Source organism: Apostichopus japonicus, chromosome 18 (assembly GCF_037975245.1).
Source record: "Apostichopus japonicus isolate 1M-3 chromosome 18, ASM3797524v1, whole genome shotgun sequence".
In the NCBI taxonomy this organism is placed as follows: domain Eukaryota; kingdom Metazoa; phylum Echinodermata; class Holothuroidea; order Aspidochirotida; family Stichopodidae; genus Apostichopus; species Apostichopus japonicus.
This window is the reverse complement of record NC_092578.1, coordinates 12,888,576-12,901,654: the sequence shown is the minus strand read 5'-3', so window position 1 is coordinate 12,901,654 and position 13,079 is coordinate 12,888,576. Positions and strand designations below refer to the sequence as shown.

The following is a 13,079-nucleotide window of genomic DNA, read 5'->3' as shown; positions in this document are numbered from 1 at the left end:
CTTCGATGTTTGTTTGTTACGACAAAGCGTAGAAGACAGCTCATTGTGACCTCATTGGCTGGCCATAGCACACCCTAGCTTGGGTTAATATAAGTCCATAAAATTGTACTTTCCCGCCACATGGCAAAATGCTATAATTTGCACAACTTTTGCAGATTGGTTACCGAAAATATCGGTAGCTATTGGTGTTGGAGTGAAAACTTAAGTCCGTGGAAGCACAACTAGATCGTTCTATGGCTTTGGAATACAGCGTATAATATGTTATCATTTGTGAAAGGCCATGGTACAGAATACTACAAGTATATACATGAAGATACCCAGTAGTAACTAGTTTGGTTTGTTACCTAACACGATATTTTATGAAGTTGGCCATACGATAGTTTGGAAGCATTTATGTACTTGCCTTTCCGTTGATCCAGCACGACAAAGTATATGGAACCATATACAGTTGTTATATAGAGGTGGGCGGACTATATTTGTGTGGAATTCATACTGTGACTGCGGCCGGGTTTTTAGTGACTCAAATATGGACTAGCTGTCCAGAAGGAGTTAACTACTGTGGGTGTTGTACGATCTGTATCGATGAACTCTTGTCTGAACCAATCATAATTACATTCGTAGAGCCTAACAGAGCAAACAGACAGATACTTGTATATTGTATGTATATTTCTATACACAGATGCTGATTGCACCAGGAATGGCCACACTTGGGCATCTGGTACTGTTTATAGGCCCACTTCGAGGATGACATGTTACTGTAGTGGTTCAACTGCCCAGTGTAGTTCTGTGTAATGATGTCTGACGGACATGAACCCTATAGATGAAGAAGTGTAAGTTAGATTATGTGAAATGCATCGATAGTGGGGATACTTGTTTATTCTGTTAGGAGAAGCAAATTAGACATATATGTTACTTTTGCCTGTTTGCCAAGTCGTGTGTAACTTTAAATATACCATGTACAAGTACCACATGGATTACCATCGATAGTCGTAGATATAGTATAAAATATATGTTGTGAATAGTATATATATATATATATATATATTTGCAAGTACATGTGCAAGTACATCGTTATCCTCAACCAGGGGCATAGGAATCGTGTGGGGGGGGGGGAGGGGGATAACAATATAACAAATCTAAATACTACATTATTCAAATATTTTGCTTACGGTTCTCTTTCACTGAATGAGGGCCGGACAAAAATTCACTGTGGGACGTTTTTGTAGGCATAACACTTTAATATATGGCCTATGTACCTATATAGATTATAGTACCTTTATCGTGAATAAGTATAGTGTTTTACATACGGTACAAATGTTTTCAAGGATTAAGTTTGAAAATTTGAAATTTTCGTCGTTTTTATCCTCAGATCTTACTCTTTGAACGCAAGGAAAACCGAACCGAAGCGTGTAATGGGTGTTACATCGTAACATGGTGACCGGAAGTACTAATGGTTTACACACAAATACACTTAAACAGTTCGGAAAAAACGATATTTGGAATAAATCTATATTGGAACAATTGTTATTTTTATTTATTCTCTCTGTCGTATTTATTATTAAATATTGCGTTATATGTACGTTTATCGGCGAGTAATATCGAGCGGAATAGTCAGCTTTACCAAAGAAACATAATAGTTCATTCTTGATTCGACCACTCTCAAAACCGCAGGCCGGTCCCCTTTCTCTCAGCATGAACTTCCTATACACTTACATATAAGTATGCCATCCACTCTTGTACGGGCTTCCGAACAACTCCCCTTGGACGAATCCCCCCCCCGGACGATTACCCCCCCCGGACGATTCCCCTCGGACAATTCCCAATCCTGGCAATTGTTCCCCAGAGAATTCCCACTCCAGACAATTCCCAACCATGATAATTCCCCCCCCCCCCCTTGACAATTGTCCCGGACAGTTTTCCCCCGGACATTCCCCTCCTCGGAAATTTCGACGATTGATTGACAGCCGATGTAGGCGGGGTTTAGGCTATTAGTCTAGTAAAAATGGGGGTGAACCTAGAACTAACTGCAACAGTTACTGACTTACGGAAGTATACTACTGTTGAATGCACCATCAGGGGCGTGTGCAGGGAGGGGGCCTGCTCGAAAATGTTGGCTAAATAATGAAGATAATTTACTACAACAAATGGCATAATACTGCACCAGTTTGCATCTAAGTACACTTCCTTATTAAAATATCTCTAAAAGGGGAGGGGGACACCCCCTCCACTTAGAACCCTCCCCCAGTATTGCAGTCACTACATTTAATCACATGTTTGACCCCCCCCCCCCCGTGGAAATTTCTGCACACGCATCTGACCATCAATCACAAGTCGATCAAAAGTTTAAAAAGTAACATTTTGGCTCATAGCTCAAAGCGCGAGCAAAACGGCGAGTATTTAGAATGGTTGCATTAGGAGTCGTATATAGGTCATGTTGGAGTGAAAGTTTATGATGTAGCCTACATCAAGGATGCGTGATACCAATGATGAAAACGCGCGCGAAGCGAGCGAAAAGTTCTGATATCCAGGTTTCATGCATGAAAAATGCGCAAGGTATCACTGACAGCAGAAGTGCAGCTAGTGAGCGTAGAGAAAATGGTGTAGTTGCTGGCTACCATGCATACGAAGTGGGCCGATGAAAGGACTGTCACCAAAACAGTGTCGCTAGTGCGGCGAGCGAAGCCCTCGGAAAATGTTGTGGTAGCTAGATATCGTGCATAGAAAGGGAGAAAAAACTATCACGCTTATCAACCTAGCTAGTACACGTGAATCGCGCGAACAAATTTGGCAAAAGTCAGTTACCATGCATGCAAAATGCGTAAAATTTAACGTAAAAAAATTCTATTCTAATCTATCAGTTTCTACTTTGAACACCAGAACTTGGTATTTTAATCTTTACTTTGTGAGTGTGCGGAAGGGACAGGAAAAGGGGAGGGCAGAGGGGAGGGAATAGGGAGGGGGTAGGAAGATATCCTGAGTCTGACTGAGTGCGGTAGAGGAACAGAACAAAAGAGCAGCACTGTTTCAGTAAAGACCGTTTCAGTACATAATGTGATGCAGGCAATTGAAATGAGGTAGAATTATCAGACGGCCTCTAACAAAGTTACTGCCAAATCATAATATACACAGAAAAATTATAAGAAAGGCTGAGACAGAACTATATGGTGATATTTCTTCCATCTGTTGTTGTGTCCATAACTAGGAGTAAACACCACATATTTTCATTAGGACTCCATCTGTGTTTAATTGTCTTTAATTGGCTTCAACTTGTAGATTGATTTAATTTGGGCCAAAATCACTGTATCAGTGCTTATACCTTTCTTTGACGATGGCTTGTCTTTTCTTCTAAGTGTCCTGACATTCAGCGAATAATATTTGGAAATTTTTAATCCATCCCCTGCTCTCCTCCCTTTATAGCACAAATAGAGTTAAGAGGTCAGCTGTTTATCTTGTATCTTTTTATTATTTATATTGAACAGCTCTGGTTAAGTGCCTACTTATATTATAATAAGCACTGTAATATATACCATGCTTAATTATACTTCAAGGAAATACTTTTAATCATCAAAGTCTTAGCATAAAATGACAAAGTTATCAAATTCTGACACAGTATGCATGTAAGTCTAGGTCTATGGTTAGTCATTACAAAGTGTATAAAGCGTTATAATAATAGTAATAATGGTGATTTAACACACACACATATTTAGGCGGAAGGGTGTTCATGGAGAGAAAAGGTATTCACTCAAACCGTCAAGGTATTTATAAGCTGTACCAAAGCACAGACTCTTGTCTTTCTGCGTACAAAATAATACTCCCTGTGCCATTGCGTAGAATCTACCGAAGCATAGTATTTTACACAATATAATCTTGGTCCAGGCCACACATAGTTTGAGATAATTTTTTTCGCGGATCTGGTCTGTGCAATACAGATAAACTACCGATACATTTGAAAAATTAAACAAAATACCTGATCTAAATGCAAAACGTCCGAACAATAAACTCACACTGAAGGCGAGCAATTCTCATTACATACTCTAAACTTTCCAAATGTTGCTTACGATGCTTCCTATTTTTACAGTCTCGCTGCGCTCATTTTCTTATGTAACGGGTCCTTTTTAATCCTCACGTAGCCTATGACTTTGAATAGTGTGACTTTCAGCTGGGGTTTTGATTTTTGGGGGAACCCCCAAGAAATCTCTCATAATGCATATTCATCAGTCTGAAAACCGTACGCGTCCATTGTGGCCAGATTGTTGGCGTCCAAAGATGGGTCGCAGGCAGTGACGTCGCTAGAGGGGGGGGGGGGGGGGCATGGGGGTGTCTCACCCATAAACTTGGTAAAACTGACGATAGTTGGAAAATTGGAGTGCGACAGTCGGAATTTCCGACTGTCGCACTCTAATTTACCTAGATATATTCCTGTACTGTCAATGACCTAAAAATTAAACAAATCGGTCAAAATTGACCTTTAATCAGTCATATTTACCACGTGTTCCTTGCCACTTTGAGAAATTGTTTCTCGCGATCCTTATACTCCACCATACAAAACTTCGTGTAATTTTGAATACTCTAAAACCAAAATGCCTAATAGAACTACCGTACAACGTTCGCCAACTTCAATTCGGTTTATTTATGTACTTATTTTGCTATTGGGTGGGTTGACCCTGTTCAATAGCTTCAAGTAAGTTCAGTATATATCAGTGACGTAGCCAGGGGAGAGCAATGGGAGCAACTGCTCCTCCCCCCCCCCCCGCCCCTTTCACTGTCGAAAATTTTTTATAAACTGTTGGTTTTTTGTATGGTATTTTGTCAGTGCTCTTTTGACCTTGTTACTCGTCAGCTCCGTTAACTCAAATATAATCGTAGTAACATTCAGCCTACTGATTCAGCTACTTAGTTTGGCAGATGCAATTAGCTAACCCTAGCCTATAGCCAATTACCAGCCTACAGTTGGCCACTGCGTAATAAAATAAATATAGCCTACCTACCCGCACTCGATGGAAAGTTACTAACTGTATGCACAACGACGACGACAACGGGCGTTCTCATCCTTTCTATGATTCGTCATAAGTTGTTGCACGAACAGCATGTTATGAAGCTAAGCTATCAATCGTACGTGATACGCGCTTCCTATAAATAATTATTACACTGCTAAATATGAAAGTTTATATTGTCCATCAGTTAAGTTCGTCAAATGTATTAAAGTCTAGACATTGGACAATAAACAAGAATCATCCTACTGGAAAAATTGTAAAAGAGCACTATGTTTGTCTTTTTGATATAATATGTAAAAGAACATGTAAAAGAATTACTTAAACCGGAAACAAAATCTGCTGATAATATGATATCATATGATAATTATGAAACTGGCAAAACATTGCACCAGATCGCATCTAAGGATTTTTAACTTATTGATGATCACCTTCATTTTTTGTTGTACAAATTATATTCTTCAAAATATCGGCTTTTCCAAATTCCATTGCGCCCTAGGCTAGGTTTAACTATAGTTACAACTGATTATCTCAATTGTACAGTGGACGAGAAATCCATGATGTTGAGAAACCTCTCGATTTTACCAACAAGGCAGCAGTCGGAATTTTCTGGCTTCAAAACCCATCCAGTTGGAATTTCAGCCACTACACCCCCCCCCCCCCCCTAATCGCCAGGCATTAGCTACGTCCCTGGTCGCAGGTTATATGTGGTGAGTTGCGTATGGCAAGCCATGTGGGACAAACACCGCATACAGTAATATATATATATATAAACGCACTTGATATAGACAACAGCATGATTTAATACGTGTATATATTCGAATTAATACGTGTATATATTTGAATTTAATCCTAATATGTATTTGAGTTATGTACGTGATATATTCGAATTAATACACGGATATATTCAAATTAATTCGCGTATATATTCAAATTAATACGCGGATATGTTACGCGGTGTTTGTCCCACGTGGCTTGCCATATACGTTTGGCCTGGGTGTACGTCAATAGAGACTAAATTCGTAATCTCTCATTTATTGCACTGGCGAGGCTTCCAAGTGATAACTCGTTTGTGAAAGCTATAAGACATATCAGTTATTGCCTGATTTAATACGCGTATTTATTCGAATTTACGCGCATAGATTCGTATTTATGCGGGGATATATTATGCGTTGTTTGTCCCATATGGATTTGCCATAGTCGCTAGGACTTTTCAGATATTCTAAACCAGGCAGAAAAACTGCATGTTGGTTTCGATGATGCTACATGAATAATGTTATATGAACGTGACACACTATGCTGTAGCGTATAGCCAGGATAAGCCACATACTTCAGAGAAGTCCTGTAAAAAGCATTGAGATATGACAAACAATATTCACTTTTGCAGCTGATAACCCAAATGGACGCTGTCCTTGTATTCAGCATACAAATTGATATCTACCAAATACAACTTGCTTCTTCTCAGGCCTCGACAAATAATTTTTAAAGTACTCACTATTTGGGGACCTTGAGCAAAAAATAAATCCGCAAAAATGCAAGATTGCCTCGGCTAATATGATTGGTGTTCAAGTCTCCATATAGTTGCATAGGCCTAGGAGGCGGGGAGGGGGTGAGCTGGGGGGCTGCAGCACCCCAACCAAAAATGTTTGTGAAAATTCGGGCAATATGCTGATAACTTTTCGGGCACCTACTGAAAGAAAAATAATTTACAAAGTGACTTTCAATGGTTAAATTGATATTATTATGATCATTATTATTGTAACTACTTCCCCCAATAGTTACAACCAATATGGGAGGGTAATAACACGGCAAATGATTGTATGCTAATAGCATGCGATATAATAACCGATGCATGCCTATGTGATATGCACATTGACAGGTTGACCTCTACCAGTAGAGGTCACTGGTAGAGGTCACTGGTAGAGGTCACTGGTCGTGCCTTACACTCCGAACAGGGGATCAGGGTTCCATAACAACTCCCTGCTCCAATAACCAGATTAGAAAGCACACAACCAGCAAAAGATTTCATTTTGCAGCCGCCCTGGCGTCCTAGAAAGGACATGTCGTATTGAAAACAACAAAATAAATTAATTTTTGCAGCCGCCCTGGCGCCCTAGAAAGAGACGTGTCGTATTGAAAACACCAAAATCAATTTTTAAAAATCACTTAAAAGAAGAGCATTCATAGTGAAATTTTCATATTAACTGTGAGAAGATATACAGCTCCAACCAAACTCGGTAAGTTTCTTTCATATTTTCATAGCTTCTATAAAAGCCTATAGTTTCACTACTGTATATATAATAAAATATTTCAACTCTATTCAATTTGCAGCAATTAATTTTCTTTGACTCTCACAATTTGTATCCTCATTAATATTTCTTTAACTCTTAGACTGTATCCTTCATCCAAATTAAGCTTAAAGCTCTTTTGTACAAATAAACTGCAAGTAGGTGTCTCCATCAGTGGCAAAATCGTTTCAGAATGTACCTAACGATTGCAACACATCTCATCATTAGTACAGACCCACTATTATATAATATTATCTTATGTTTTCATATTAGATGTGTGTACATATTTTCACTATTTCTTGAATCACTGCAGTAAGTGAATCAATTGCCGACTTATCGGCCACCAAATTTGGATTGCTAAACTTACTAAAAATATTCAAATTTTACTTTTCCAGACCTCCATAATGATTCCCATGTAGACGTTAAGAAATGTAAATTTAGTCTATTCAGGACATTAGTAAAGCAAAATACTAAATGGATAGAAGTAAAAGTTTTTTCTCAAGTTTGAGTAAAACTGACAGTCAATTTTGGACAGGGAGTAAGAGAGGGGGGGGGGGGAGGGGAGGGGCTTTCTAGAATATTTGTGTGCAATGCTGATATAGTATTCAACAACTGTTCTTGTCTTATTTCGAAAACCTGGTAAAAGATTCCCGTTTGTGCTTTTTATTTTGAAAGTAACTTGAACAATACGATACAAGACACTTCTCATCATTATTACATATTAACATTTTTTCCCTCTCGATTTATATTATTATATTTCATTCTCTATTTCTTGTTAAACTTTACACCGTTTGGTGTGTAGCAGGTCATCATAGTGTATTTCAACGTTTAGCGACATATCGAGCGCTCCAAACTGAAAAAAAAATGTTTTAATAAGATCTCTATGATACATTTCTGAATTTGGTCGACAATGTATATGATTGCCCTATTTTTGCGAAGCAAAAACAATGCTACATATAATTGGTATTGTATAGCAATTGACCAAATTTATGTAGCAATTTTCGCCCTGCAATAGAATTGCACATTTTGTGACTGTTGATTTCAGTATTATGAACTGGACATCAAAATCTACTAATACTATAGAGTTGTATATATGCAAAATATAACAAAACAGATTTTGGAATGAACATCTTTTTGTTTACCAAAAAGAAGCACAAATTCTTCACAAAAGAATCAAAATTTCTTCCAATCCTACGATGATTGAATTTGTTTGACTTTGAAAACAAGTAAATAACATTTCAACCCCGCACGGCACAGTTAACAATATTTCCATCTCAGAGATTTTCAAGCTAAAAACAGTCAATGATGCATTTACAAATTTCCCGTAATTTGATTGGCTAATAGTCCCTTAACCATTGTCTGAAAACATTCTTGCATCTATATATGCAGCTCATGATTGCAGCTATATTGTGCAGATATCGGTTGAGTTGTTCAGCGATTTTGGAATTATGTCGGGTTTTGATGCAAATATGAATGAATCATATTGCAGCTCGCCGTTTGTGCTTTTCTTCCCAAAGTATTTGCAAAGAATAATGCCCATTGCCGACGGATCCTCGCTGTGTGTGTGAGGGGGGGGGGGGTCACTCATTTGCAATTACTGAATAAATAGGCAAATATACTGCATCACATTTTACGCTATACATTTTGCGATGGGATGCCGGTCAATTCGTACGGTGTATGACTATAGGCCTATTTTCAGTTTGGGTGAATTTGCTCACGTATATCAGACAGGGATTCAGGGAAGTGTGGGATTGTTTTCTTCAGAAATGTTCCGGTAATTTTGTGCCTTGCTCGCTCAAATAAAAGTCCCACGTCCCACTACCTCTCTCTGTGTGCGCACCACTTCCCCCGACTCAATCTTCAGCTATCCCTGTGAAATGTGTCTATATATGTCTCTTGACACATAAAGTGTGTTGTATATGTTCAAACAAACACCTCATTTCCTTATTTCCTCAGTCAAGCAGAAGACAAATTTTACTCAAGATGAATCTGAAGACGTTTGCCTTTTTCTTGTGGTGTTGGCGGTCGTTGCCGTATCAACCATCAGTAAGTGCTTTCATAAAATGCAGGCATAACAGGCATTGGCGTAGGAGCCCAATTTGATTGGGGGGGGGGGGAGGGGCTGTAACGACTTGTTCGAGCGCTCCGCGCGCGTTCAACATCTTAATGTACATATCATATAGGCATGCATTAATTGGTTAGTTCATCGCATGCCAATTACATACAATCATTTTGCCGTGTTATTACCATTTTTGGGGAGTCGTTAAAATAATAATGATATTAATAATATAAGTTTAATCATTGAAAAACACATTGCAATTTATTTTTCTTTCAGTAGGTGCCCGACAAATTCTCAGCATATTTCCCGAATTTTCACCAACAAAATTTGATTGGGGGGCTACTAAGACGTAACCACTGCAAAGGGTACGGTCTATAGTGTATTCTTCACATTGTCGGCAACTTTAATGTCGCGTTGTCGAATTTCTGCCCCTGTCTGCCTCACATGGTCGCTTCGATGTTTGTTTGTTACGACAAAGCGTAGAAGACAGCTCATTGTGACCTCATTGGCTGGCCATAGCACACCCTAGCTTGGGTTAATATAAGTCCTTAAAATTGTACTTTCCTGCCACATGGCAAAATGCTATAATTAGCACAACTTTTGCAGATTGGTTACCAAAAATATCGGTAGCTATTGGTGTTGGAGTGAAAACTTAAGTCCGTGGAAGCACAACTAGATCGTTCTATGGCTTTGGAATACAGCGTATAATATATTATCGTTTGTGAAAGGCCATGGTACAGAATACTACAAGTATATACATGAAGATACCCAGTAGTAACTAGTTTGGTTTGTTACCTAACACGATAGTTTATGAAGTTGGCCATACGATAGTTTGGAAGCATTTATGTACTTGCCTTTCCGTTGATCCAGCACGACAAAGTATATGGAACCATATACAGTTGTTATATAGAGGTGAGCGGACTATATTTGTGTGGAATTCATACTGTGACTGCGGCCGGGTTTTTAGTGACTCAAATATGGACTAGCTGTCCAGAAGGAGTTAATTACTGTGGGTGTTGTACGATCTGTATCGATGAACTCTTGTCTGAACCAATCATAATTACATTCGTAGAGCCTAACAGAGCAAACAGACAGATACTTGTATATTGTATGTATATTTCTATACACAGATGCTGATTGCACCAGGAATGGCCACACTTGGGCATCCGGTACTATTTATAGGCCCACTTCGAGGATGACATGTTACTGTAGTGGTTCAACTGCCCAGTGTAGTTCTGTGTAATGATGTCTGACGGACATGAACCCTATAGATGAAGAAGTGTAAGTTAGATTATGTGAAATGCATCGATAGTGCGGATACTTGTTTATTCTGTTAGGAGAAGCAAATTAGACATATATGTTACTTTTGCCTGTTTGCCAAGTCGTGTGTAACTTTAAATATACCATGTACAAGTACCACATGGGTTACCATTGATAGTCGTAGATATAGTATGAAATATATGTTGTGAATAGTATATATACATATATATATATATATATTTGCAAGTACATGTGCAAGTACATCGTTATCCTCAACCAGGGGCATAGGAATCGTGTGGGGGGGGGGGGGAGGGGGATAACAATATAACAAATCTAAATACTACATTATTCAAATATTTTGCTTACGGTTCTCTTTCACTGAATGAGGGCCGGACAAAAATTCACTGTGGGACGTTTTTGTAGGCATAACACTTTAATATATGGCCTATGTACCTATATAGATTATAGTACCTTTATCGTGAATAAGTATAGTGTTTTACATACGGTACAAATGTTTTCAAGGATTAAGTTTGAAAATTTGAAATTTTCGTCGTTTTTATCCTCAGATCTTACTCTTTGAACGCAAGGAAAACCGAACCGAAGCGTGTAATGGGTGTTACATCGTAACATGGTGACGGGAAGTACTAATGGTTTACACACAAATACACTTAAACAGTTCGGAAATAAACGATATTTGGAATAAATCTATATTGGAACAATTGTTATTTTTATTTATTCTCTCTGTCGTATTTATTATTAAATGTTGCGTTATATGTACGTTTACCGGCGAGTAATATCGAGCGGAATAGTCAGCTTTACCAAAGAAACATAATAGTTCATTCTTGATTCGACCACTCTCAAAACCGCAGGCCGGGCCCCTTTCTCTCAGCATGAACTTCCTATACACTTACATATAAGTATGTCATCCACTCTTGTACGGGCTCCCGAACAACTCCCCTTGGACGAATCCCCCCTTCCAGGGACGATACCCCCTCCCCCGGACGATTCCCCTCGGACAATGCCCAATCCTGGCAATTGTTCCCCAGAGAATTCCCACTCCGGACAATTCCCAACCATGATAATTCCCCCCCCCCTGACAATTGCCCCGGACAGTTTTCCCCCGGACATTCCCCTCCTCGGAAATTTCGACGATCGATTGACAGCCGATGTAGGCGGGGTTTAGGCTATTAGTCTAGTAAAAATGGGGGTGAGCCTAGAACTAACTGCAACAGTTACTGACTTACGGAAGTATACTACTGTTGAATTCACCGTCAGGGGCGTGTGCAGGGAGGGGGCCTGCTCGAAAATGTTGGCTAAATAATGAAGATAATTTACTACAACAAATGGCATAATATTGCACCAGTTTGCATCTAAGTACACTTCCTTATTAAAAAATCTCTAAAAGGGGAGGGGGACACCCCCTCCACTTAGAACCCTCCCCCAGTATTGCAGTCACTACATTTAATCACATGTTGGACCCCCCCCCCCCCCCGTGGAAATTTCTGCACACGCATCTGACCATCAATCACAAGTCGATCAAAAGTTTAAAAAGTAACATTTTGGCTCATAGCTCAAAGCGCGAGCAAAACGGCGAGTATTTAGAATGGTTGCATTAGGAGTCGTATATAGGTCATGTTGGAGTGAAAGTTTATGATGTAGCCTACATCAAGGATGCGTGATACCAATGATGAAAACGCGCGCGAAGCGAGCGAAAAGTTCTGATATCCAGGTTTCATGCATGAAAAATGCGCAAGGTATCACTGACAGCAGAAGTGCAGCTAGTGAGTGTAGAGAAAATGGTGTAGTTGCTGGCTACCATGCATACGATGTGGGCCGATGAAAGGACTGTCACCAAAACAGTGTCGCTAGTGCGGCGAGCGAAGCCCTAGGAAAATGTTGTGGTAGCTAGATATCGTGCATAGAAAGGGAGAAAAAACTATCACGCTTATCAACCTAGCTAGTACACGTGAATCGCGCGAACAAATTTGGCAAAAGTCAGTTTCCATGCATGCAAAATGCGTAAAATTTAACGTAAAAAAATTCTATTCTAATCTATCAGTTTCTACTTTGAACACCAGAACTTGGTATTTTAATCTTTACTTTGTGAGTGTGCGGAAGGGACAGGAAAAGGGGAGGGCAGAGGGGAGGGAATAGGGAGGGGGTAGGAAGATATCCTGAGTCTGACTGAGTGCGGTAGAGGAACAGAACAAAAGAGCAGCACTGTTTCAGTAAAGACCGTTTCAGTACATAATGTGATGCAGGCAATTGAAATGAGTAGAATGCGGTAGAATTATCAGACGGCCTCTAACAAAGTTACTGCCAAATCATATAATACACAGAAAAATTATAAGAAAGGCTGAGACAGAACTATATGGTGATATTTCTTCCATCTGTTGTTGTGTCCATAACTAGGAGTAAACACCACATATTTTCATTAGGACTCCATCTGTGTTTAATTGTCTTTAATTGGCTTCAACTTGT

The 13,079-nt window shown here is 39.3% G+C and overlaps 1 protein-coding gene and 1 long non-coding RNA gene across 2 annotated transcripts in view; one reads left to right on the top strand and one right to left on the bottom strand.

Annotated features, from left to right (window-relative positions):
• The window catches only part of LOC139958779 (post-GPI attachment to proteins factor 3-like), a 42,380-nt gene that overhangs the window by 28,441 nt on the left and 860 nt on the right, over positions 1-13,079 (bottom strand). The gene's annotated exons all lie outside the window — the stretch shown is intronic.
• Positions 7,083-11,306, top strand: LOC139958784 (uncharacterized). Its single transcript, XR_011789872.1, has 4 exons — positions 7,083-7,228; positions 9,236-9,325; positions 10,469-10,619; positions 11,165-11,306. It is a non-coding gene; the product is annotated as an uncharacterized lncRNA (long non-coding RNA).